This window comes from Mycteria americana, chromosome 1, assembly GCF_035582795.1.
Source record: "Mycteria americana isolate JAX WOST 10 ecotype Jacksonville Zoo and Gardens chromosome 1, USCA_MyAme_1.0, whole genome shotgun sequence".
NCBI classification, from domain to species: domain Eukaryota; kingdom Metazoa; phylum Chordata; class Aves; order Ciconiiformes; family Ciconiidae; genus Mycteria; species Mycteria americana.
In genome coordinates this window covers 218,919,806-218,947,137 of record NC_134365.1, presented here as the reverse complement: position 1 = coordinate 218,947,137, position 27,332 = coordinate 218,919,806, and the positions used below count along the sequence as shown (strand labels likewise).

The 27,332-nt window shown below is 45.2% G+C and overlaps 1 protein-coding gene across 13 annotated transcripts in view; it reads right to left on the bottom strand.

The window, feature by feature from the left end:
• PAK1 (p21 (RAC1) activated kinase 1) overlaps positions 1-24,615 on the bottom strand; it is a 74,756-nt gene extending 50,141 nt beyond the window's left edge. For 3 of the 13 annotated variants that reach the window (XM_075491234.1, XM_075491239.1, XM_075491240.1), the window contains exons 1-2: positions 16,640-16,774; positions 15,809-15,932 (exon numbers count right to left, since the gene is read on the bottom strand). The gene's annotated coding sequence lies outside the window, so the exon portion shown is untranslated. Of the gene's footprint in view, positions 1-15,175; positions 15,291-15,808; positions 15,933-16,639; positions 16,775-20,388; positions 20,542-23,770; positions 23,871-24,108 lie in introns of those variants that run through there. The other 10 variants (XM_075491235.1, XM_075491241.1, XM_075491244.1 and 7 more) reach the window with 9 other exon arrangements.
• Between the last annotated feature and the right edge of the window lie 2,717 nt (positions 24,616-27,332).

The following is a 27,332-nucleotide window of genomic DNA, read 5'->3' as shown; positions in this document are numbered from 1 at the left end:
GCAATTTGCTTGACATGTTTTATTTCAGAGGACAGATTGGTGGAGTAATATTTTGTTGTTATTAATGTGTCCAAGTCCCTTAACACAGCGTTCATATCTTTGGTAAGGGACAGGATTCCTTCTTCAAGTTCTGCTTTTGATAATAGAAAGCATTATAAATTCTTCATGCAGTCTGGAAAAAAGATGCGGACAGACTCAGTTTAAAGCAGTTCTTAGTGAGAAAGATGCAGAGAAGCAGAGGATGTTCAGTCCTCTGCTTTCTCTTCCAGGAGTCCATTCAGAAAACCAGCCTGCAAGAAATTTGCAAAGTATCTGGTCACTGCATTACCTGACGCTTTCAATTCTTGCAACCCACACAGAGCCAAAGCATCTGGGAAACAGGATTTCACTGCCTCCAACCCCACAGTATTTGAAAGAGGTCAAATTCTGACCCCTTTTGAAAGGACTGCCCAGAAAACCTGTGCATGATTAGCATGTTTCTATGCTCCCATCACCAAATCACTGTCTGCCCAGCTCTTGCCTGGTGCAACTCTCTGTTTCCAAGCCTTGCAGGCATCTTGCAGCATCACAGAGAATACGCTCAGACGATCCGAGTGCATCAATATGCATTTGGACCCTCTGTTAAACCCACAAGGCATCCACTGGCAGAGGATCTGTAAAGCAGGGAGTCAGTGTTAAGCAGCAAGTACGGTTTCCTCTTCACCATTTCTTTTAAAAGATATTTTGGTCCCAATTCCCACAGAATTGGAATGTCACTTAAAGAGGACTTTTTGGTCACAGCACCACATGAGATTTCAGGTTTCAGAGTAAAGCTGAGCTATCAAAAAATCAAGTCGCTTATCCATCTAGTTTCCATTAGAGAGCGGGGAACTCAGTCAGGCTCCTCAAGCAGGAGGAAAGCGCCTTCTCCAGCAGACAAGGCTTCCTGAACGTAGAATTAGAACCTGCCACTACTGGACAGACATGACTGGGGGAATAAACCCTACTCTTGATTTGTTCAAGGTGTTCGTTTAAATCAAAGCAACCAACTCTAGGAACAAAGACTGAAAGAGTATTTTTGCTTATAGTGTAAGAATCTGTTTTAGTAGAATTAATATTTGGTTTGTTAGACTCTGCACTAGCATCTGAACTGTTCCTCTTCAAGACTTCAGAGCAAACAAATTGGTAAAGTTTTAATCCAGAAAGCAAAAAGATAAAAGAGATTTATTTAAAGAGATTACAGACCCCTAAACCAATTATAAGAGCCACGTCATTCTGTATCATTGTCCATAAGAATCGAGCTCAACCTTCAGAAGCCTGTCATCTGAATTATTATTTTTTAAAACACAAAAGGGCTGTATCCCAACACTGAGCTTCAAACCTAAGAGCATTTCTTTCTGAAGATGATTGACCATAGCAAAAATCAAGCTGAGGAGTGTGAAAAGTAGCTTCAGGTCCATTTAACAGGCGTAGGATTTCAAGCACCAGCTTGGTAACGAAGTTGAGCATCCAGAGACACAGGAGGCACCAACTACAAGTCAGAGGAGGGACAAGTCCCAGTCTAAAGTCACATGGAGGCATCAAAAATCCATTTTTTGCTGTCTCCTTTCTTGAGTCGCCAGAAGAAATACATTATTTCTGCTCTGTTGCATTTTGCATGGGATTCCTTTTTAAGTACAAATTCCCCTTTTCCCCTTTACTTTTTGGCACGATCTTCATGCAGGAAAATATATTCTAAAGAGAGCCCGAGTCTGTAAGAACTGCACCTTCCTACTCCACAAGTGAGACAAAGTACTCCAAAGTCATGCTTTGTGTAGTGACAGAAATAAAGATCTTACCAATTTCCTCAGAGCCCTGCAGAGTCTACGACAACCATGTAGCGATCAAGTCACAACCACCACTGACCCCATCAGCCTCATGGACTCAGAGTGGTTTCTGAAGAGCAGGCCACATTTCTGCGGGTGACCTCCTAGCCTTGAGCAAGAACACTGTTGGCTGGAGCTGTGACAATGCAACAGCAACAGGCTAACGATAGCATCACTTGAGCAGAATCTGTCCCACAGGACAACAGCTACTGCTTACAGATCCCAAGAGAACTCCACTAGATATATTAGAGGAAATATTTTTGTAGAAATCCACTCGCACACACAAAGGTGGAAATGGCACAAAGCTCTCAAACACTACTTTGTTTGTTCTTGTACTAGTTACAGAAAATGCACAGCAGCACAGACTTCTGCATAAACCTTAGTCACTCACGTACATACCCTGGGCTCCAGGCAGCTTGACATGCCTCCCCATGCTCCAAATACACCTTGGATGGCAGTGCAGACTGAGCTACCAAGACAAGCACAGAGCCAGGTGACAGAGATTTCAACGTGATAGCGCTGTTTCAACAGAAGCTCGAGCACAGCCCCAGTTTCCTCTAAAAATGAAAGGCTTCAGTAAGACAATTCATGTGATTAAAGTTACACACAGCCTTAAGTCACTTGCTGGGTCATGATCCTGGTGATTCTAAGAATCTGTATGCAGGCTGCTCACCCAGAAATTAACCTACTGCCTTGGAAAGTGTTGCTTAATTTAGAAGAGTGATTACTTACAGCACCTGCTGCTCGCCTCACAGCCTTTGATATGCCAGCTTCTCCAAAATTAATGCTAAGTCTTCTAAAATTATTTACATAAGTAATTAAGGAAAGAATTAAAAAAAGAGACTGCTAAATGTATAACATAACAATCAGCCGGGTTATCAGCAGCAACTGAAACTATGACTTCCAAAGCAAATAGCATGAGTCAAGGCAGTCTGAGCTGAAGTTGCACAGTTGGTCCTTGCGGCAGACTCGCATCCTCAGCCAGGCATAACAGAAAACGGATTGCACAGGCTACACACACCAGATTGTCTATGTGCATGACACCACCACCTCAGGAGAAGCTCCACACAGCAGGAGAAGCTTTGCAAAATATGCCTCCACATTACCTGTAGGCTTTCAATCTAAGGCCAAACCCCCAGTAGCCTTGTCATGCAAGTGTAGTGCCTCTTGCAGGAATTGAGTCAGCAGGCAAAGGAGGGAGGAAGAGAAGGGATGAAAGGAGGACTGAGGAACAGGCTCAGTTCTCAACGCCTTAGTCCTTCTCCAGAAGTTTCTGTTCATACCTACATATGGGTACTCAAAATAAGTCCATGAGCCCTGATGGGATGCACCCATGAGTGCTGAGGGAGCTGGCAGATGTCATTGCGAGGCCAGTCTCGATTGTTTTTGATCAATCATGGTGACTGGGAGAAGCGCCCATAGACTGGAGGAAAGCAAATGTCACTCCTAATCTTCAAGGAGGAGGACCCAGGGAACTACAGGCTGGTCAGCCTCACCTCTATTGCTGGGAAGGTGATGGAGCAGCCAATTCTGGAAACCATTTCCAGGCACATTAAGGACAAGAAAATCATCAGTAGCAGTCAGCGTGGCTTCACCAAGGGGAAGCCATGCCTGAGCAACTTGATAAACTTCTACGATGAAGTGACTGGCCTGGTAGACTTGGGGAGAGCAGTGAATATTGTCTACCTGGACTTCAGGAAGGCCTTTGACACTGTCTCCCATAAGATCCTCATAGATAAGCTGTTGATGTACAGGCTGGATAAGCAGACAGCGAGGTGGACTGAAAACTGGCTGAATGGCGAGGCCCAGAAGGTGGTGATGAGTGGCACAACGTCTAGGTGGAGGCCAGCCACTAGCAGTGTACCCCAGGGGTCAGTACTGCCTCTAGTTCTGTTTAACGTCTTCATCAATGATCTGGGTGATGGGGCAGAGTGTACCCTCAGCCAGTTTGCTGATGACACCAAGCTGGGAGGAGTGGTTGATATGCCATAGGGTCGTGCTGCCATCCAGATGGACCTCGGCAGGCTGGAGAAATGGGCCAGCAGGAACCTCATGAAGTTCAACAAGGAGAAGTACAAAGTCCTGCACCGGGGCAGGAACAACCCCAAGCACCAACAAATGCTGGTGGCCACCCAGATGGAAAGCATCTTGGCAGAAAAGGACCTGAGGGTCCTGGTGGACACCAGGTTGAACATGAGCCAGCAATGGGACCTTGCAGCCAAGAAGGCAAATGGTATCCTGGGCTGCATTAGACAAAGTATTGCCAGCAGGTCAAGGGAGGTGATCTCTCCCCTCTACTCAGCACTGGTGAGGCCACACATGGAGTGCTGGGTCCAGTGCTGGGCTCCCCGGTACAAGAGAGACATGAACATACTGGAGACAGTCCAGCAAAGGGCCACGAAGATGCTCAAGGGACTGGAGCATCTCTCCTATGATGAAGGGTTGACAGAGCTGGCACTGTTCAGCCTAGAGAAGAGGTGGCTCAGGGGGATCTCATCAATGTGTATAAATACCTGAAGGGAGGGTGCAAAGTGGATGGAGCCAGGGTCTTTTCAGCAGTGCCCAGTGCCAGGACCAGAGGCAACAGGCACAAACTGAAACACAGGAGGGTCCCTCTGAACATCGGGAAACACTTTTTTAATGTGAGGGTGACCAAGTACTGGCACAGGTTGCCCAGGGAGGCTGTGGAGTCTCCATCCTTGGAGATACTCAAAAGCCGTCTGGACAAGGCCCTGGGCAACTGGCACTGGGTAGCCCTGCTTGAGCACAGGGGTGCTGGACCAGATGACCTCCAGACGGCCCTTCCAACCTCAACCAGTCTGTGATTCTGTGAAGACACATACCTAAAGGCATCAAGAAGAGCCCTTCCAATGGTTTCAAGAGGCAGTGCAAACCTTTACCTTATTTCTAACTACCAAATGTATGTTTTTATTCTGTTTGAAAACCAATGATATTTCCGTAATGGTAACTGAGATGTTGGATGAGTGCTTCCAGGGGAAGGAAGAGTTCAGAATTAAACATGTAACGCTTTACCACACAGGTCTGTCTCAGAGAAGAGTTGGTCCACTTGCTCATGTGTACAGAAGTTGGAAGCAATTCAAATTTGGGGGCTTATTTCTGTTCCTAATCAAGACAGAGGTTATTTGCAAAAATTCAGCTGGGATCTTAAAACCTCCTTCATGCATTCAGAAGGACTTTTTCAGCAGCTTGAAAACATCTAACAGACTATGCCTGCTTCCTCCCCTGACCCATATATATCAAGCTATAAAAGCTGCAAGAGGCCTATACAAAAAGTTTTGCCTTTTAGGAGGTGGAACAAAGAATATAACATTCCTGTCTGAGTGCAACAAAAACAGTTTGAACAAGGTTTCAAAAGGTCGCAGTCATTACAGCCTCCCAGAACTAGAGGCACCCAGTTGCAATTCAAGCCCATCTCTTTCAAGCCCAAAAGCTTGGCTAAGTTTGCAGGTCTTTTGGGGACACTAAGCAAAGTACCAGAGTGCCTCAGCTCCAGACACTGGCTGTCTCTGAAGCCAAAGAAAACAAAGTAAAACTCAAAGTACTGAGGTTTAGGAGATCTGTGTGGGCAAAATCTCACTTCACCCATCACTTTACAGCTGTGCAGCAGTCCAGAAAGCATCACTCTTCATATTATTCTGTAGGATGTTCTTATTTCTTTGCTTATGGCTTACGCATTCAAGCATCTCCTAATCTGTACAGCTTTCAAAAAGAACCAACTATCTGCTGTTTCACTGCACAATGAATTAACAAATGTTTGGAATAAAGAAATACCCTGAAATAGTTTTGGAAGAGAAAATGAGCAAGAGTTTCTGCGGAAAAGGATAGTACTCCTACACCCCCGCCACCCCTTTGGCCAACTCCTTCTTGCCTACACTAGAGGCTCATAAAATTTCAGGATCCTTTTCTAAATTTTAAGCAACACACAGAAAAGCATCCCTCTATTAAACACTACTCGGTGACAAAATGTTACTAATGTGGGTGAAGGAACAACTTCTGCCGGGTAACGCAGAATATCTGGAAGTGTACAATAGCTCCGCTACCCACGTATAAAATGAGGACATAGTTTAAGTGAGTTGGGAAAGGTCACACAAGTTTACAGCAGAGGAGAAACACTATGCGGGTTTCCAGACTCCTGTCCTGCTCTGGTTCTGGGTTTTCTGTTTCCACCCTCCAAACCCCTGCTAATTTTGCAAGCGACTCCAGAGCAAGGCACAGATTGGGGATCTGCCGGCTGGGGCAGGCTGCCAGGCAGAAGCTGCTGGATCTGGTACCACACTCAGAATGGAAACAGTGCAGAGAGCAGAGCAGGAGCTGGCAGTGCTCTGCCATCCTTACCTGTCTTCTCTGCGACTTCCCTCATCAGGGACATTGGTACTGCTCACTATCTTTCTCCTTTCCTCCTGAATGAACTTCACAGGTTTGTTCCTGGTTCAAACTATCAAGTGATTACCACACTTTACCCTATTCCCTATAGAGCACAAGTGGCACGAAGCAGAGATTTGGATCACTGCTCCTGGCACAGCTTATGGTGTTCTTGTTCTGACCACCGATACCAGGGATGGGATTTTCATTTCAGGCCTCTCTCTCTGGAAAACCATTTCATCATCAGGAACTTCTCTAAAGTTTCTGCACTCTGAGGTTCTTAAAGACCTCAGCACATCTCAGATTTACGTGACTGACACTGACCTTGTTCTTTGTTCCCCACTTCTCCCATCTGACACCAGGCTGAGTCTCTGTTGACCTCCACTAGAAGCACATGCTGCGACCTACCAACTCACCCCACAGCAAAGCATATCCAAGCTGTGACCAGGCCATCAGATTCCTTTCTGTCTAAAGTGAGCTCATTTACATTGCTCTGCTGAACAGATGAAAAACATCTATCTATTCCAACAGCTTTGCCCCACCTCCTTGCTGATTTGTTCCTCCAAAATGTTTCTTCCTTTCATAGGAGACTGATGGCAGAGGCCCATCAGCTGTGTACAACTGTAAAGCCCCAGCATCACCAGTTACTTCCCATCAATTTTAAGTCCTAAACACTTTTAGGATCAATGGCATGAACCGCCACTTCAGTAAAACGAGAAGAGTTGAGTAATAAAACCTTCCTTTGATTCATGCAAGATGACTACGTATTTTGGACAAGAGAACACCAAAATTCTAGATGCTCTCTAGAGACAGCTCCCAGGGCAGAGAACAGAGGTATAACAAAAGCAACAGGGACCTCTCTCAATGGCATCAGTGTTCTCACTGGGATTAACACAGCAAAAAGGAAAGGTATCTGCCCTTTATATCACTGGATGCAATAAACACATGTGCCAAACCTCTCCAGGATTTTTGCTTCAGAAAAAATAACTGCCAGCCACCACCAGGTTCAGCAGGACACCACGAGGTCGCAACTGTGCGGTCTATCAACAGTTTAGCTTCTTCAACACCAGACAGATTTTGATAACAGGGTAGTAAAACTACCTCCAGTACATGAGACTTTCTGCAAGGGATGCGCACTTCAGCCACTGTAAACAAGCAGCAGATGCTAACGACATGCCAGGTTTGACTCATAAAATTCATTAGCATCTTTACAGAGTTTGTGGTTTGTTTTTCATATTTCTCTTTGTGCACAGTGAAAGAGATCTTCTTTTATTTACATGCCCTGCTTCCAGTACTGCAACAATTGAGTTTTAACACCTTTATCACGTCTTTCTTCTTAAGAGAAAAAAACTAAACAAACAAAAGACCATGCACACACCCCGGATTTTCCCTCCTTAATGGTACAGAAACATCTTACTCATCTGCTCCCTGTCCCTTTCAGGCTTTACAACTGAAAATAAAATTTTAGTTGACAGCATTTAAAAAAGAAAAACAAGAAATACACAACCACCTCCAAAAGGTTCGTTTGTGACTTCCAGTGCAATTTGTTCTCATTCTCAAAGACTCAGAGAACCACCTTGATCAAATCCCACTAGCATCGTTATTAAATCCAAAGCAACCCCGGCACTGCTGGGGACTACGCTTTGATTGCAACAGGCACTCTTGTTCCAAGGAGATGGGTGAACCAAGTGTTGCAATATAATACCCTGGCACCGGGCACAGTGGCAGGAATCATCTGAGCTAGCATCAAGCCATGGCTGAAAGGGCTTGGAAGCAGATTCACATCCCATTTGGCTATTCCCACTATGGGGACAACAACTTCAGGCAGAGCTGCAACCGCCACCCCTCTACCCACCCAGAACCACAAATTAGTGGCCCAAAATAAAGTTATGAGGAGGCAGTCCTTTTGCATCGGTTCAATCCCTCTGGCTGTCAGCCAGCCCAGAGCAAGTCCCATAGGCAGAGAGAACCTAAGAGAGATCGGAATCAGGCCTCCCATCGGTGAGGCAACCGACTTCGCTGGCCTCTTCATCAGTCCCTCAGGGCTGTTTTCACTCTCTCATGAGAATCTGGGATATAGTTATGTAAAACAGATTCCTCACCCTTAATTAAAATAAAGTTCACATGCACACCCTGCTGAAGGCAGCATTTAAAAAAAAAAAAAAAAAAAAAAAAAAACTTCTGTGAGGGATAAGTCACTTATAATTAAAAAAAAAAAATCTCAGTGTGCACACAAGGGAGTGTCGAACACTTGCCAGCCACCTGGATAATCACTTCCTATGAAAAGCTGCAGAAGAGAGCCCTGGGGAAAGGAAGGGTCATGCAGACTCTCTTGGAAAGGCAATGCAGATGGGATTTGCCCCACATGGGTGAGAGCTGCAAAGCCTGTCCCCAAATTCTAGCTATTCTGAGGCCACAAGCACCAATTCTTCTCCACTGCACTAGTATCCTCTTTCATCTATTTTAAAATCAAAGCCCATCTTGTTTTATCAGAAGTTCCCTGGCTGTAATAGCATGGGAGCTGATGGATATTTCATATTCAGCTTTACCTGCCGACTTTATCATTTAAACCTCACCCATGTTCCTCCCCTCCTTCCCAAAAGGAAGAGTCCCAGCCATTTTAGCTTCTCCTTGGAAGGCAGCCCATCTCTTTGACCCTTTTAGCTGCCTTTCTGCAATGCCAGTGTGTCCTTCTGGAGACGCAGAGACCAGAACTGCACTTCACACACAAGATGCGGGTGCATCAAGCATTTATACCGAAACAAAATGATACCCTTCTTCCCTTTCCTGATGAGGATGGTGGCTTTTTTGGTTGCTGCTTATGTTTCCCTCTCCATCCTGAAAAGTGAAATCATCCCCACTTTATTACTTCTTATTATTCATGCGGCTTTCAAACTATAAAATAACCTTTCCTCCAAACTTGTAGGAGCTTAAGATCTTGACAGAAGTTTTTTGAAAATCCAAATATATTGCATCCACTTTAACTCTTTCTTACCGACACCCCACAGAACTTCACGGGGTAGGGCAGCAGGATTTTCATTTTCAGAAGCCACACTAACTCTTTCCCAACAGTTAACACTTATCTATGTATTCAGAGATCCTTATTACAGACCTTTCCATTCCTGGTAGCGTGACTCTCTGGTGTGCTGTTCCCAGGATCCCCTCTAGAGCCCTTTTTATAGATGGGAATTACATTGGCAACACCCCAGTCCTCTGGCACAGCAGCTGTCTCCAGTGATAAATTACACAGCTTGGCCAGCAGTTCTGCCATTTCACATGCAAGTTCCTCAGGACTCTTGGTTGAACGCCATCCAGCCCCGGTGACTTATTAACATCTAACCTATCTATTTGGTCTAATTTTTCCTTTTGTATTTATCTCAAATTAGTTTCTCTGATCTATTGGCTACAAAAAACACACTTGGTGCGGGAATGTCCCCAATACCTTCAGCAGTTAAGACATGGTATTCTCTGCTATGGCTTTATCAACTCCAAATAACCTTTTTACACCTTTGTCATCAAGCACTCCCCAAGATAGCCTAATCCTAAGGGATTACATCCTAATATATGTAATATTTATGTCCTAATGGATATAAAAAGCAAAGTCCTAATATCTCAGAAGAACAGTCCCAAGACAGGCTGTTTTGCCTACCTGCTGTCCCTGCTCTCCCCCTCATACCACCCTGTGTCCTGGCACGGTTGTCACCCTGCCTTTCCTTCCTGGTTTCAGACACCACGGAGAGACCAGCAAGATTAACCTGTGTCACCATGGTAGCCAGCTCTGCTTTAACACAGGGTGGAGATCCAAGCACTAACAATGCAAGTTTGGGACAGGAGCTATCAGAGCCTAAAGTGGGGTTCCTGTCTGGGCTCCTCTTGATTGGGAAGGCTAGCACAAACGGAAGGTAACTTTTGTGCAATGAGATGACATTGACAGATGCCAGGCAACCCAAAGTGCAAACGACTGCAGATTTAAACATCTTACCCTGACTGAAGTACTAAGGCAGGTCCTTGCTGCCCACAAAGTGCTTCTGCTCCTCACCAGCACGCCCCTGTAACACTCACAAGTTCAGTGAAAATGCTCCTTTCAGATGAGGCTGTGTGTGAAGCTACCTGCCTGCACAGGCACTTGCAGAGCAGAGACCAAAACAGTTTCCTTCTTCCACACCCTTCACATCTTGGCATTTATACCCTTCAGAAGCCCATAAACAGTCCTGCCCTCCTCCTCATTTTATAAGACTACACAAGTATATAGCTCTTTTATCTTCCTTTTGCGTCAATCCCTCCAGCCCCAAAGTCATTTCTGTTGCTTTCCTTCAATTTCCTCCTATTTATCTGCTAGAAAGTAACAAGGATCAAAGGCGGCAATTACTTCAGAAAAGAAATCCCCCTACCCCTCAAACTGATTAGCAACATCAGACCCAATTTTCAGAAAGATATTTAAGAGTTCTTAAAAATACTTTACCAGCTTAGGTGCCAAATCCCAACAGTTTCCGAGGGAATCAAGCGCCCACGCACTTTCTGGATTCCCACTAGATGCCTACCCACATCTTTTAGTATGTAACCACATGAAACACTCTACTTTTGTTCTCAAGGTTAGGCTCTCTAAGTGCTGCTAAGACAGTCCCTGAATGTTCCCACTGAAACCCATAGGCTACTGAGAGAGTTATGTCCCCAGGTTACAACAAAACAAAACAAAACAAAACAAGGAAAAAACACCCCAACTTTTTTTTGTTCCTTCATGCCCAGCAGATCTTACTGAATATCTGCTGCACCGTTCCTGACAACATGGAAATTTCTCATCTTGTTTTCATCTTGGCTATGAATTCTGATGGACAAATGTTGCCAAAGTCTTTCTGTAGGTATTTCAGGATATTCAGAGATAAAGTGACATTATGCTATACCAGAAATGTGTTTTCCTGTTCCTCCCTGTGCCTGCTGCTTCTGTGTTTGCCCTTTACACCTTCGTGACAGGAGAAAGCATACTACTCCAGCACAGTTGTGTTTTATACTCACTACGAGCCTTTACGGGCAGTATGTAGGTGGAAGGTGACAAGGAACCTCAGCATCTCCACAAACAAGCCAGGAGCATTTGTACAAGAGATGACTCCTGAACTGTAGTACTTAGAGCTGAAGGACTGCAAGGTGGAAGGAGCACAACAAAACAGTAGGATTATTTAATAATGTTAGTTAGTGTGATTGGAAGCAGCATTAGCAACCTAATTCTGTCCTGGATTAAAATTATAGTTCCAGCTGGACACCAGCAAGAATCACAGAATCGTATAGGTTGGAAAAGACCTTTAAGATCATCGAGTCCAACCGTAAACCTAAAACTACCAAGACCACCACTACACCATGTCCCTAAGCAACTCATCCAAACTTATTTTAAATACCTCCAGGGATGCCGACTCCACCACTTCCCTGGGCAGCCTCTTCCAATGCTTGATAACGCTTTCAGTGAAGTAAAATTTCCTAATATCCAGTCTAAACCTCCCCTGGCGCATCTTGAGGCCATTTCCTCTTGTCCTATCATTTGTTACTTGGGAGAAGAGACTGACCCCCACCTCTCTACAACCTCCTTTCAGGTCGTTGTAGAGAGTGATAAGGTCTCCCCCCAGCCTCCTTTTCTCCAGGCTAAACAACCCCAGCTCCCTCAGCCGCTCCCCATCAGCCTTGTGCTCCAGACCCTTCACCAGCTCCGTTGCCCTTCTCTGGACACGCTCCAGCCCCTCAATGTCTCTCTTGTAGCGAGGGGCCCAAAACTGAACACAGGATTCGAGGTGCGGCCTCACCAGTGCCGAGTACAGGGGGACAATCACTTCCCTAGTCCTGCTGGCCACACTATGTCTGATACAAGAAGTTTGGGCCCAGCTTATAACCTGCTGGGGAAAACATCCTTTCAATTCAGAATAATCTTTTCAAGATTACAGGAAGATATATAACACTTACAAGATGCAAGACATTATGCAGGTAGGTGATGGGAAAATCCCAGAAGTGCTCTGCTGCACTAACAAATGAACCCACTAGACGAAGCATGGAAGTCCCTACAGCACGGCAGGGATTACAAGCATTACGCTTCCACGCCGAATCAAAGGAGGATCGAGAACAACACAACAACAGGAGTGGGGAGAAATGCATGATCCAGTTGTGATTTTCTCTCAGGCTCTTTCTCCCAAACACATTTATTAAAGACAGAGAACCAGTTAGAGAGGAGTCAAAATCCATTTTGTACCAATGACTTTCAGATAAGCAGGTCCAGCAGGAGCTGACTGGGCAGGTGCTAGAGGTTCAGAGAGGAGCCTGGGGACAGAGGAAGTAAGAACAAAATAACCAAAATAAAAAACTGTATACAGCAGGTACCACAATGACAGATCTTTCAAGAGTAAAAAGGCACTTACTTGTGAGCTAATTCTAAGAAGCCAGCAGATCTAGCCATGTGTCTTATAGTCCTTATATCCAGGTTCCAAATCTACAGAGAGATGATCGAGTGCACCCTCAGTAAATTTGCAGACAACACCAAATTGGGCGGGAATGTCGATCTGCTGGAGGGTAGGAAGCCTCTACAGAGGGATCTGCACAGGCTGGATCGATGGGCTGAGGCCAATTGTATGAGGTTCAACAAGGCTCAATGCTGGGTCCTGCACTTGGGACACAACAACCCCATGCAACGCTACAGGCTTGGGGAAGAGTGGCTGGAAAGCTGTCTGGCAGAAAAGGACCTGGGGGTGTTGGTGGACAGCCACCTGAATGTGAGCCAGCAGTGTGCCCAGGTGGCCAAGAAGGCCAACAGCATCCTGGCTTGTATCAGGAATAGTGTGGCCAGCAGGACTAGGGAAGTGATCGTGCCCCTGTACTCGGCACTGGTGAGGCCGCACCTCGAATACTGTGTTCAGTTTTGGGCCCCTCACTACAAGAGAGACCTTGAGGTGCTGGAGCGTGTCCAGAGAAGGGCAATGAAGCTGGGGAAGGGTCTGGAGCACAAGGCTGATGAGGAGCGGCTGAGGGAACTGGGGTTGTTTAGCCTGGAGAAAAGGAGGCTGAGGGGAGACCTTATTGCTCTCTACAGCTGCCTGAAAGGAGGTTGTAGAGAGGCGGGTGTCAGTCTCTTCTCCCAGGTAACAAGCCATAAGACAAGAGGAAATGGCCTCAAGATGTGCCAGGGGAGGTTTAGATTGGATATTAGGAAAAATTTATTTAGTGAAAGGGTTGTCAAGCATTGGAAGAGGCTGCCCAGGGAAGTGGTTGAGTCACTATCCCTGGAGGTATTTAAAAGATGTGTAGATGTGGCACTTAGGGACACGATTGAGTAGTGGACTTGGCAGTGCTAGGTTAATGGTTGGACTTGATGATCTTAAAGGTCCTTTCCAACCTAAATGATTCTATGATTCTGTGAGAGCTCTGGGATCTTTAATACTACACCACAGCTACATTCACTCATGTTGCTCTGTTAAGTTTTCTGCCAGGTCAGCTCACAGCCAAGCGCTGAAAGGGAAAAGCACCCTTGCCTTTCGATGGCTCCGTGCCATGATGAGCTCAGCTGTGTCAAGCTTCACCCCCTGACCACAGCCTTCCAGAAAAACTCAAGCGAAGAGCACGCTCCCAGCAGGTGGAGAGAGAACCCTCCTGTCCTTTCATCATGCCTTCAGTCTCCAAGAAAATGCAAGTTCAGAATTTTACTTTTAATATTAATTTTGAGTTGACCACATCAAAAGGAAAACAGCTGCCAACAGCCACATCCTTGCTTTATAGTTTTGTGATGGGGGGGTGGGGGGAGATGGTTTTTGGAAAAAAGCAAACACAAGCTTCTCAACTCTTAGTCAAGAAGAATGCAAAGTCAACCACAGACTCTTTCCTTCCAAATCTGTAGTTAGTTCATTAGGAATTTAGGATCAGAGCCCTCACAGAGAGGTCAAACAGTCTTTATGCTGAAACTAGCACAGGTTATGCTTTATACAGAAACCTTTCACTGCTCATCCCACTCACATCCCAGGTGAAAAGAAAAACAACGCTAACAAGAGCCCCGCCACGGAAGGAAAGCGTGTGAATTGACGAGAAAGGAGGAAGACAGACCACAGAGATGACACATGCTCATCCTACTGGATTTCAGCTGATTTACCTATAGCTACAGGAAGTGCAGATGGAACAGACTCTCAGGTCTTCTAAACCAAACACCACTACACCACACGTTGGATGAGATCACCTTGTTGAAGTCACTGCTCCTTGATACTGAGCCAAAATAACAGGGTGGGATTCAAAGAGCAACTGAACATCATGAGATACGACACACATCCACTGTAATACTAAACTTAAAGCTTGATGACAGAAATAGGTATGATGTTAAGAGCAGAAAGCCACTCGCTGCTGAGGTGAGATTCTTTTAATCTCCATGACCATTACCTCCTGGACTGCACACCGATGCATTTAAGGCTGCCGCATGTCAGCATGTGATCAAACGTTTTTGAAACAAACAAAAAAAGCCCACACAAGCACTGTTGGTGGCATTTGGACTAAGTCCCAGGATGAATAAGTATTGGATCAGAAGGCAGGAAGGGCTCTTGCAGGCTGTACCCAGTATTAGAAAGGATTGGCTCCTATAAAAAGCAAAGGGCATCTAAAATAAAATTGATGATGTGAATTAAACAAAGAAAAAAAACCCCACGATCCTGATGATCCCCTAATCAGCCACAGGAGATGAAGGAAATCAAGCTGAGATCATTTCAACATTGCTATTTTTTTAAAGCAGCCAATAACTTTAAAAGAAGACACTGCACACAAGAAAATACATTTTTGGTTGGACCAAGTAAATGACTAAATTCTTATAAATATGGCCAGCTCATCACTTCTGAATGTTTTTCTTTTGCAACTCAAGGTCTCGTTTCAGAGAAACACAGAAGCTGGCACTCAGAAGTCTACAAGGAAGAAGTAACGAGATTTCTGATCATTTAACCTACCCTTGCCACCTTCTCCTGCTCTGTCCCCTCAAATCCCCTCTTCACCGTGAGTAAACTGGAGACAAGTTTGGGAGGCGGGACCGTTAATATGAGCTGGCAGGACACTGTTTCAGCAAGTATAACTTTCATGTGAAAGCCAGAAGTCCTAGTATGACAGTGCAGTGAGTCACTGGATGACAAGGCATTGAGGCATTTAGATACTGGTTTTGAATTCTAACAAATGACACCGTTTTGCCTTGTCTAACTGAAGGATGTCCCTTTATTGAGCCTAGAATTCAAACACTGCCTGTGACCATCTGCTTCCATTTAAAGACAGCCTACGCAGAAAGATACACTGGTTGTGTTCTACTTTCTGCCTTTCAGGAGAGCCCTGAAGGAATCTTGAGGTTTTTTGCTTTTTCTTCTTGAAGAAAGTCCTGCTTTGCCATTCCCAGCCCTACCCTCACCTCCTCAGCCTTTCTAAATGAAATCTCACATTTAAATATTTCCAGATATCTCATCAGCAAAACCACCTGCTTGATAGAGGAAGGCAATGGAAGAGGCTAAGGGGCTTCTTCCCATACCCAGTCTTCATCCTCCTCCCAAGCCCTGAAGAGGCTGCTTTTTACTGGGGTGGAGGATGAAGTATCTTACCTCCCTGCTGCTCATCTGTGTTTGCCTGGTATCTTCAGGATCACAGATGTATGAGGACTCTGTTTCTCATCAACCTTAGGGGTGGCCAGGGAAAGCAAAGATATGCAGGAGATGAACAATGTTTCTATACAAAGGCAAAAGGAAAACAAACAAACAAACAAAAGGCTTTAAGAGATATAAGTAAGGAATGGAGACAGAGAAAAGAAACCAAACAAACAGGAAGAATACAAAAGTTAGTTCCCACATACACACTGCAAGTTAAATTTAGTCTGATTGTAAGGGCCCCCAGATATGGACAGGAGACACTAGTCCGACAGTAGAGGTTACAGCTTCATCAAGATAAAGTGTCAGCTGAATTTTGTTCATACTCTTCAAAATCTGGTTTAGGAACGTAAGCGAGGGATTAAAGCAGGCCTGGAAAACTAGTTCTAGTCCCACTCTTTCAGACTCTTTTGGCACTGGCCTGGTGGATGAGACTCCTGCTGCTTTTTGTGAATTTGGTACAGCCTTTTTAATCATTCTCTCTGCTACCAAGGGATTCAAAATTGCATAGGAGAAGAATTTATAAGACACACAAATGTAAGAGACTGCAATTTTTACCAGACACCTTATTACCAAGACATACAGGCTGATGCAACAACAAGAAATTTGATGAGCCAGAAATTAAAAGACAGATTTCTTTATTAGATCAACGTAACTGTTATACAATACTTGTCACTGGTGCTGCAGTTCCCCCTCCTTCCTCCCCTCACAACTTCTCTGGCTTTCTGTAAGGCCACCCAGTGAAGATTTCAGTGATTTTGGAGAATTAAGTTAGTGTTAATAACTTACTGTTAAGATGCGGTAGATACCCTCACTTCCCCCCACAAAATTAGGGACTGGAGGCTCAAACCAAAGGCTCTGTGTGCTTAAATCTCATTATTTAATTCTTCAAGGCACACTTGGATCAAATTCTGTCACTTCTCCCTGCAGATAGGAGTGGGAGAAGTCTCTTTTATATGACAGAGATTTGTGCATAGCTTTCACATCTCCAGAATCTTCGAGCTTAACAGAAAGCATCAAACACCTTAACACACACCCACAACATGCATACATTTTACCAAAGAACCTTACCAATTACTTTGATTATCAGCAAGCGGATGGTTTCGATGAAGGGCTATGCAGCATTATCACCATTCATTTCTAGGCCACCCCTTTTTGTTCAGCTCCCAAAGTTTTTCCATTATCACCTGCAATCTGCTGCAATCGCGATGCCAGAGAAGCAACACTGAAATTGAACTCACATCTTATTCCAAAGTGGGACTGAAGATGAGCACAATGGCAGGGCAAAACAGGGATATGAACTATAAGCTTGTGGTTAACACATTTTGTGGTTAAACAGGAGAGTTAGCTCTCCTGGGCAGCGTGGCAAGAAAATTCAATCAAACTTCTGTGGGAAAGAGAATTAGCAGTGACCACATCCATGAGAAGCGCCATCCACTTAACAGTCATTCCAGGATCTTCGTTTTACGTCTTTATCTTCCTCCAGCCTCCCTCCTGCATGGAAACTGAGGATTCCTAGAGCAATTTCACATTTCAGCAAGAAGTAATATGAGTCAAGTGGCTCAAACCCTCTAAGGCAAATCCTTTATTAAATATATTATTTAACAAAGCACAATACTTAGTAAAGCATAGAGATTCACGTTGGAAATCCATCTTTAAGTCATTTCAGGTTCCACAAGGCAATTAGATCTGTAGCCTGAAAATCATGTTTCTGTATTATGGAGGCCATATACATATTCCTTAAGAATTAGGAAAAATGTGACACTTCTTTTTAGGAACCAACGTTCCCCTTCACAAACTTGTTCATTGAGTTCCTGAGCTTGAATCAAAGGGTTTCCCCTCTATGTGCTTTGTTTTGAAACAGATTTGTCTGATTTGCTAAAAATTAGCCAGTGTATGAATATCTGCCTTTTAGGTTTTGACCCTAACTACAGTGACATTAGTCCAATTATACACTGATTTAGATCACTCTCAATTAAAGCAACTTTTAGTACATAATACTATGACTAAGTCTTTCAGGCTATTAAAAACAATATTTTACTAAATAAAACACAGACAAACTTGGGCTCCACTAAGAATTAACACATTCTGCGGTTTGCAAAGGAAATGACATTAAAATTTGTCTTGAGTGAGGTATTCCTGAAAGGATAAAGACATATAAATTGTTCTGTTTCCAGAAGAACTGCAAAATGTAATGGGAGTTTTATAATTGTCTTACTAATTGCAATGAACTGATCAATACTGCATTTCAAATCCTGATGTGTCTGTTTGCTGTGAATTCCTTTTTGTGCTATGCACTCCCTCATCTTCGCAGCTGTTACCTGACTGTTAAATCTACCTTCTGTTATGAAGGGACACCAGAGTTCAGACTCAGGTGAGCAGTTTAATGAACTAGAAAACCAAAGGATACATTATGAGCCTGGCCTCATTTTTTTTCCCCCCCTCTACCTCAACACATGCTGGGGTTATAGAGCTCGGTAATGGCCTCAAACACACGCCGCACCTTAAGCGGAGGTTAGAACAGGGCCTTGAGCTAAAACGAATCCAACAGCTTCAGTAGTATAGACAGGACTGGGAAAGGGGAACAGTCCTCCCTGCTGCTGCTGAAGGAAATCAGCTTTTCCTTCATCCCAAACAAGTTTGAACTATGGAGGCATGTGAATTCTATGTTCAGCTGTGACTTCTAGCCTCTTCAAAGCACAACTGAAATAAGACATTCTTGAAATACCTACTAAAGGCAAATGATAGATTCATCCTGGCAGAAAGCCCTTCAGATGAACTTGTCGGTGAAACTGCATAATGTTCACTTACAGATAACTGGGGAAATTACATCCAAGTTTTACAAAAGGAATCACTTCTCTACTCTTTCTACAGAGGAGTTTGAGTTAAATGGCCAAGCCACTCATATTTTAAGATCAGCAGAGAATGTGCATTTGGGAATATGTTGGTGCAGAAAATAATCTATATTGGAAATTCTTTATGCTAAAGAAGTGATAAGGTATTTCACATTACACTAAGCTTTCTATATGTAAATGAAGAGAAGAACCACATGAAGCAAGCCACCAGTTCAAATAAAAATATTTCTCACTCCAGCTCCTATTTCATGAATAGAACATAAGCCCTGAGAAATGGGCTCTGTCTTGTAAGAGAGGCATCATCTGAAACACTTGTGTGCCACTTACAGTCATTAAGAGACTTGATAGTTCAAAGCCCTACCAATGCTTAGAGAAACTAACTCAAAGTCCCAAAGTGGTGCTGTGACACCTTAGCAAGCCAGTCTGCCCTGACCTTTTGTATTTGCTTTTCCTTCTCTCTGCTGCCATCTGTAAAGTCATCAAATGCCATCAGCTGTAAACCATGGACAGACACAGTGTAACTACATGCATCAAGCTCTTAATAAGAGCAGGAGACAATGCCTTAAGGTAAACTTGCACGACTCACCCCACCCCAAAGACACACACAATATGGATAGTAATTATTTTCTTCCCTCATTCTCCATTTAGATTACAAGTATGGACGGACTTTATGGAAAAAGAAGAGGAAAAAAAGGCATGAAGCAAGGCTTTATGCCCCACTTCCACACAGCACGTACTTGCCACTCGACTTGCTTATAGTCCCACCACTACAGGCCCACCTAGATCGAGGACATGTTTGCAGCTAGATGTCATATACTTCAAGGCAGTCACAATATATTACGCACATTGCCTCTCACATGGGAATTGGGATCACAAAGGGCTACTGTAGGATAAATTATTTCTTTTCAGAAAGTACATTTGTTTACTACTTCTGCAGTCTTCTGATTTGGCCCGATTTTCCCAAATTAGGACCTTTCTTCTATGCCATTAACTTTTTTTTTCCTCCTTTTTTTAAACCTAAAGCACGCCTGATTTGCCACCACTTTACTTTGCTGATTCTAGACACGACGTAGGAAATAGAATTACTTTAAGGCAGTTATATCAGCTTAAGAGTGAAATAAACTAGCTATATAGCAGGTCCAAAGAGCACAGAGTGCAAGAAGGAAAGAAACTAAGGAAGGAAAGTTATTGTTTAATCTGCATCTCAGACTAGACGCAAGAGATAGAGAAAGGCCATCGTTAGCTATACAACTGGAAGCTGGAACACTTGGATTGCCAGTCTGAACAGCTATTCCAGAGCCTAGACAGTTTACCAGAAGTATATTAGTACATAAACCAGAACTGAATACTTCCGCTTTTTCTTCAAATTCCCCTGGAAATGCACTTACTCAGATGGCTTTTTTGTTTCCCCGCCCCCCACCCCAACAAACAAGTGCTAAAATGAAGGGAACTCGTGAAAGCTATGTTACTACAGTGCTTTTGCCAGTAGATTTGTTAACAATGCTGCCTGCCTGCATCCCCACAGTGAGAGGAGTAAGTGAAACTCCCTCTCAGCTACCTGCTGCCACGCACAACACAATACATAGGAGATAAAGGAGAGCAGGGTGACTACAAAGAGGAATCAGCATTTTTAGAGTGCAACTCTGACCTATTTTAAAACACCTACTGGAGGACGCTACATACCACATCCTAAAAGGGCCTTTTCCTCTCTGCTGATCATACTGGGAGCCTGGGGAGACTGGTTTTCAGCTCTGAGCATCTATGTTTTCAGCCTTTAGCATCTATGTTTTCATCAAGTGAATCCCATGAAGGGCCCTGAAACTGTGACATGCACCCCACTGCCATGAGCTGAAAAGGAAACAGAGCATGGGAGGACTCAAAGACTTGTCTATAGCTCTGAGGATGTGCCTGAGGAGGAACAGGACAAAAGTAAGCTTCCTCCCCTGCACAAAGCCAAGAGCAGTCATCACTAGTGGCAGCACTGAATGTTACGCCTCACAGCCATAATGTCCACCTCTACACGTGCCATGCACAGCTGCACCCAAGTTCAGGAATTTCAAGCTTGGACTTAAGTTTGAGTAAAAACTTGGTTAGCATAAGCAGTGTCAGACATTTTTAAGCTATTCGTTCCTAAAGAGCATCACATGCCTTATGCTCAGAAGGGAAGAACTGATCACAGTGACTTATGTGCCGCATGAGCGAGCATCTGCTGACAGTCCCAGCTCTGCTGCCACCAAAGGGAATGGACCCAGACATTCCTATCTCTGGGAACAGGGATGCAAAGCAGTCCCCCCCAGGTGAGAGCTGTGCAAGTGCATAACAAAAGCCACACACTAGACAAATTATTTTCTCCGTAAGAGCGAGCCCTCAGTATCAAGCAGAACATGTCTGTGTTCTCCCCAATTCCTATACAGGCCAAGACATGAGGCTGAGAAAATGAGTTCAGCTCCTTGCCAGGCACAGAAAAAGGCTCTTTCACACAATACAATTCTGTCACACAATACTCTTTTGCCTTCCCATAGAGGTAAAAAGCCAACAAGAGATATTCTTGTACCTGTCAAAGGGCTAACGATCGACTAGGGTTTAAAGAAATATGACTTGGTTTTAGTTGCCTGGTTTCAGTCTGTTTCTTGTACCTCCTCACAAAAAGTGGTTGTTTTTCAGATCCTTTACAAAGTCTATTTGCTTCTGTTACTTGCTGTTGACAGGATGAACTGTAAACCCAGATCACTTTAAGGGTGGAGCTCTGGATCATTTCTGTATTTTGCTACTGAGAAAAGTCTATTTCAGCTCTAGGTGGTCCTGTACACCCTTAAGAATATAAGGGAACTGGACCATAACATCTAGCTTTTGAAATTACAGAACTTCCCACGCCGAGGAAGCGAGACAGGTGCACAAAAGGGAGAAAGCAGGAAAGAAGCCACACTGCAACTCACTCACATTAAAAAAAAAAAGACAAAACCCTAGTTAGCTAACTAGGTGCAATTCATGCACTTGTAGTCAAAGCTGAGAGAAAAGGTCTCCACAGACCTGGAAAAGGATACACAAGAATCAGCAGTAATCAAACAGTTCTTTGATCTCTTGGGCAAAAAGAGCTAGCATCAGTTTTTAATCCAGTGCAAGCAAGGCAGTCAGAAACACAATAAGCAAGCAATGTGTTCTTTTCACTTGTGGAAGTTATGCTGGACTTGTCACACATTTCTTCCAATATTCCCGTGATGCATGCAAAAGCATGAACCAAAAGCCTTACATTTCCTTACTCTTTTTTTCTGAGCAATAGCCAGAGTACACAATATTCCCTAAAACCAGTCAAAGCATTCCCGCTGTCATGCTACGAGAGCATTTTCCTCTTCAACCTCATTTTCAGCTTTCATTTCCAAGTCAAAAAATGGTAGTTATATCATTCTCATTTAAAGAAGCTGGTCCCTCCCCACAGGGCTCAGAAAGGCTAAATACCCACCCCAGCTTATCAGTCTCCAGTCTTAAACTCCAGCTTTGTTATACAGTACAGCTAAGAACAAATTCTGTCCCGTGGCACAAGTCAGGGGCAAAACATAGTTTAATAGATTTATTTACATTTCCACCGTACCTTCTGTTCTCCGTGCAGAGATGAACTTTACTTCTCTGACTTAAAAACAAACAGGGAAAAGCAATTTCTAGACATCCAGTGGACACACACACACAACAAACTGTTCCACAAGGAGTTTTTCCAGCCTTATCCTAAAAAGCTGCGAGCAAGATTAATACACCCACACTAAGAGATGTTAGAACAGCAGACGGGAAGATGCTCCCTGCTTTGCTAGGTAATGTGTGCAACACCAGGAAACTCCAGGTATGGAGAAGGGGGAGGTATTTCAGTGAAAGGCATCCATGAGTCACTGTACAAAGAGTAATTGCAAGCAAAGAGAACAAACACTCTTCCGTCTCTGCCCGACACAGCCATTTCACCCAACAATACCCACTTTCACTTTGAAAAGCTTAGCTAACTAAACAGCTTTTACAGTTGTTCTTACACACACACACACACATATATATATATAAAAAATACTTAATTACCACATAAAGTACATGCCTTACAGCCAGTAACAGGTCCCCAGCAAAGAGCCAGGTTTTGACATCTATTTATAAATCTTGTTCCTGAAGAAAAACTCCTGGAGGTAATGTCGGAATAAGGATCAAGTAATGCTCAGCAGGAGCAGATGCACCATGACACACACACGGATGGAGCCAGCTATTCCCAACCATCATGAATTTTAAGCCCGCTGGATAACAAAAGCAGCAAGAACAGCGATTGCAGGCGTGGGAGAGCTGTGAATTGGGGCATTTCCACGCACAGTGGAAGAGAGAAGCGCTGCTGCCCCTGCGGGCTCGTCCTGCTGGTGCTGCCTCTCCTTCCAGCTCCTAGGAGCATTCAAGAGCAACCAGAGGTGCCACCCATCTCACGATGTCCCTTCACTACTACCCACTCGCCAGGCAGAAGCCCCTGCTTTGAGCAGAACCTGAGATTCCTCCCAATCTGAATTATCCCACGATCCTAAGTTCAGCTTTGCTTTTGAGTACTTTTAATAGCAAAAAGCCACGGTTTCATACACACACACGGGCGGGGGGGGTTAAAAGACACTTTCCCCCCTCTCCATCCCTGCGCACCAGCCACACAAAGCCGCGGGCTGCATCACCCCATCGCCCAGAAAAGGTCCAGCTCCTCAATTCTTTGTGTTTGCCCAAAGCATCCGCCCCTCCAGCCGAAGCCTCAGGACGGGGTGCTCAGCAGAAACTCTGGGCTCAGCCCCGATTCTCACCCCAACCCCTGCCCCGGGACCCCAAGCATGCGGCCACAAACGGCTCCCTCCTTGCGAAGCCCAGGGACTGAAGAACAACTCCCTTTGTTAAATGAATGAGCCGGGGAGGCAGGAGGAGGGAGCCAGGCTCGGTACCCCCCTCCTAAAAGAAAAGGAAAAAAAGAAAGAAAAAGAAGAAAAACCCCGGCCGCTCAACCCCGTTGCAAACTTCCCGGCTACGAAACAACAAGCGAGGAAATCCCCTTCCCCGGCCCGGCGGGACTCACCTTCCGCCCGCCGCAAGGTGCTGCCCGGCTCTCCGCCCGGCCGGCCGCCCTGCCCGCTCCCCACGCCGCCTTCCAGCCGCCCCTATTGTCGGCCCGGCACCGCCTCCCTTCACCCTCCCCGCCTGGCCGCTGCCATTGGCTCCGGGGGGGCCCGCCCCGCTGGCCCCCCTGCCGCCAAGGTGGGCAGCCGGGCACGGCGGGGCAGGAGCCGGGGGGAGAGGCCGGACCCTCCCGCTTCGTTCGGGGATGGGGCGGCGCAGGGTCAGGGGGGAGCCTCCGCTGGGGCGCAGCATCACAGCCGAGTGGCCCAGGGTGAAAAGTTTGAGGGGGGGTGGTACCTTCCCGGTGCAGCAGATCTGTGGAGCTCGCAGCTTGCTTCGCCTCTGCGCTGCCTCGGGAAGTCCGCGGGTTGTGCTATAGCCTCGCTGCAGCTGCAGGCTGCTGCCCGGAGCCCGGCACCTGGGAGCTGCGGGCCGTATCCGGCACCTTCGGAGGGCAGAGGGAGGGAGCGGCGTTGGCCTGGGACGTGGAAATCTGTCTTGATCACGCCATCAACGGAGCAACGACGCGGGAGTGGGTCACCGGCAATTATACCCTCGGCATGCAACACTGTAATGACTTTATTTCTGTTCTTCGTATCACACCGTGCTATCGCAGAGCCGGCTCCATTGTGCTAGGGACTGTGTGCATGCAGATCCAAAAAAGGCAAGAATAAAATGGGCTCTGCCCTGCTTCTGTGTTGCACAAGCCGAAACGTCTGTACCTTATATTGCAGGGATACGGGTGTTTGCTCTCCCGGTGACCCACTGCTCGCTGGAAACTTGTCACCCTGGTTCACAGGAGTTTTTGGCTCAGCGCTTGTGCTCTGCTGAGAGAAAAAGAGGAGGGATTTGCTTGCAGAGACATACAGCCGCGCCGCTCTCAGGAGCTGAGCATGGGCATGGCGAGGGTGTGTACTTGGAACATGCTGTCTAGACATACAAAAGTAAAATGTGAAGTGAAGCAGGTAGATACAGACAAAAGGCAGACAAATAATACAGGTCACCACCCCAGACCTGCCTTTTGTACCAAGACAGCATGCCCATATATGACAGATGAAGACAGCGCTGCCACAGTCTTGTCCTTCCCCCTTGCACCGAGGTTTATCAGTTCCCCTGATAAGTTGGTTCGGGAGCTAAACCAGCAGAAAATTAACCTCGCAAAAATAAATGGAGGAAGTGGGAATGCGAGTCTGGGGCTGGTAGGGAGAGTGGGGCTGCAACAGAGCTAATCTGAAATCAGCTTAACCTGTTGCGGAATTGCACACTTAGAATTACTTCCCTCTGTTGGATACATTTAAAATTGGATTCAAAACCCACATGCAGACTGACTGCGTGAACTCCCCTGAGCACGGTCTGTCCATAGTCTGTCGTCTGGTTGCAACGTAAAGGTGCTTATGTCAGTACAGGGCAGTATATAGGTCGCCTCACTTCAAAGGCAGCCACGATCAGCCTGTGTCTAGAATCCCACGGTTACATGGGAGCTGTGCTTACGTGACTGCTGCAGGGGGGAACGGAGGAGAAAACCGTGCAGCTCAGCTTGAATGCCCAATCCACAAAGTTGGAGTTAAAACTGGACAGTTACCCTTCGGCCCTAAACTGAGACCTGAAGAGTAGCTTCCTTTTGTACCACACTCAAAATCATAAAGCCTTTTAAGAAACATGGATGCACCCTGATAACCTAAAAAATAAATCTTGAAGCCAGGCAAGAGATCGGTCCAAAATACTCATAAAAGTGCCTTGTTTGACAAGATAGTTTACCAAATACATTCATTCAACCGCTTAGAGAATGGCTGTGTAAGGTAATAGCAGCAGTTGCCCTAAAGCCTGGTCCATATACAGCTGATGTATTGCTCTAACAGCCCCTGCTATGGCTGTATTTGTATCTGTAGAAAGGTACTTAAAGCAGCATGAAATAACCAGGACTTTAATCACACGTGCTTTTAAAGACACTTCAAGATGAAAAAAGACTTAATCTATACACAGGTTAACTCAGTTCAGAAATTGTTTCAATTAAATCTTTCTATCTTCACTGCCGAGGGATCTCACCAAAACATTCAGCACTGCATCCTTACGTTTCATTACTGTCCTACTCTGTAGTAATGTGGAATCCTAAAGAGATATCCTGAAGGGATATCCTGGGATTACGATACAGTTTTCTGAATTTACCCAAATTTTAAGACTCCTTTGTCTGAAACAATTGCTGAATATTTCAGAGGGAGTTCCCAAACAAAAGGAGGGAGAGGCATTTGGGATGTCCACGAACAACATCAGAATGGAATACAGAGCTACTGCTGCAAACCAGAATTCGGTACTTGAGAAAGGAATGAGTGAAATGTAGATCTTTTTATTTGCGTTCTGAGCACTCAGAGCAGAGAAAGTGCTCAGGGGGGTTTCAGGGGAAGGATCCATCTTGCCTTGTACTCAGGATAAAGTCAGATGGCTCCTCTCCAGTACGAGGGGGAAAAGGGGATTTCTTACACCTCAAAAGGGTCTCTTGTGTTCTGTGGGAAGAAGCCTGGCACCAGGCCCCAGCCTCAAAGACCGACTCTGTTGAACAATTGATTTTACAGTGGTCATGTAAGAACCGCATTTTCCTCCCCTTCAGACATACAGCAGAACGAGCAGTCCAGCTGCTGTAGGGCATAGCCTGATGATTTCTTTTTGTCAGCAGTACCAGTATTGATAGTTTTTACCATGCTGTGCATCTCTGCTCCTGAGCTACTCCCTGCACTGTGCCAGGACAGCTTTTGTGCAGATATGTGATGGGACGGGATCAAGGAACTGGTCCACCTAAGATTTCTCCTGGGTGTTTTTCAGCCAGATCAAATCCCCAAATATCTTGGCTGACACAATGCAGGGGTGACGTGGTTTAGCCCCAGCCGGCAATTAGGCACCACCCAGCCGCTCGCTCACACACACCCCTCCCCCCCAGTGGGATGGGGGAGAGAATCGGAAGAGCAAAAGTGAGAGAAACTCGTGGGTTGAGATAAGAACAGTTTAATAATTGGAACAAAATAATAGTAATAATAATAATGAATTGTAATGAGAAGGAAAACAACAAGAGAGAGAGAAGAACAAAACCCAAGGGAGGGAAAAAAGGGGAATAAATAAATAAATAAATAAATTATACAACCACTCACCACCCGCCGACCGACACCCAGCCGGTCCCCGAGCAGTGATCGCTACCACCCGGCCAACTCCCCCAGTTTATATACTGGGCACGACATCATACGGTATGGAATAGCCCTTTGGTCAGTTTGGATCAACTATCCTTGCTGTGCCCCCTCCCATTTCTTGGGCACCTGGCAGAGCATGGGGAGCTGAAAAAAGTCCTTCACCAGTGTAAACACCACTTAGTGACAGCCAAAACATCAGCGTGTTATCAACATTATTCTCATACTAAAATCCAAAGCACAGCACTGTACCAGCTACTAGGAAGAAAATTAACTCTATCCCAGCCAAAACCAGGACAAGGGGGAACACAAGAGCATGTGAAATCACAGAAGCTAAATCTCAGCTGA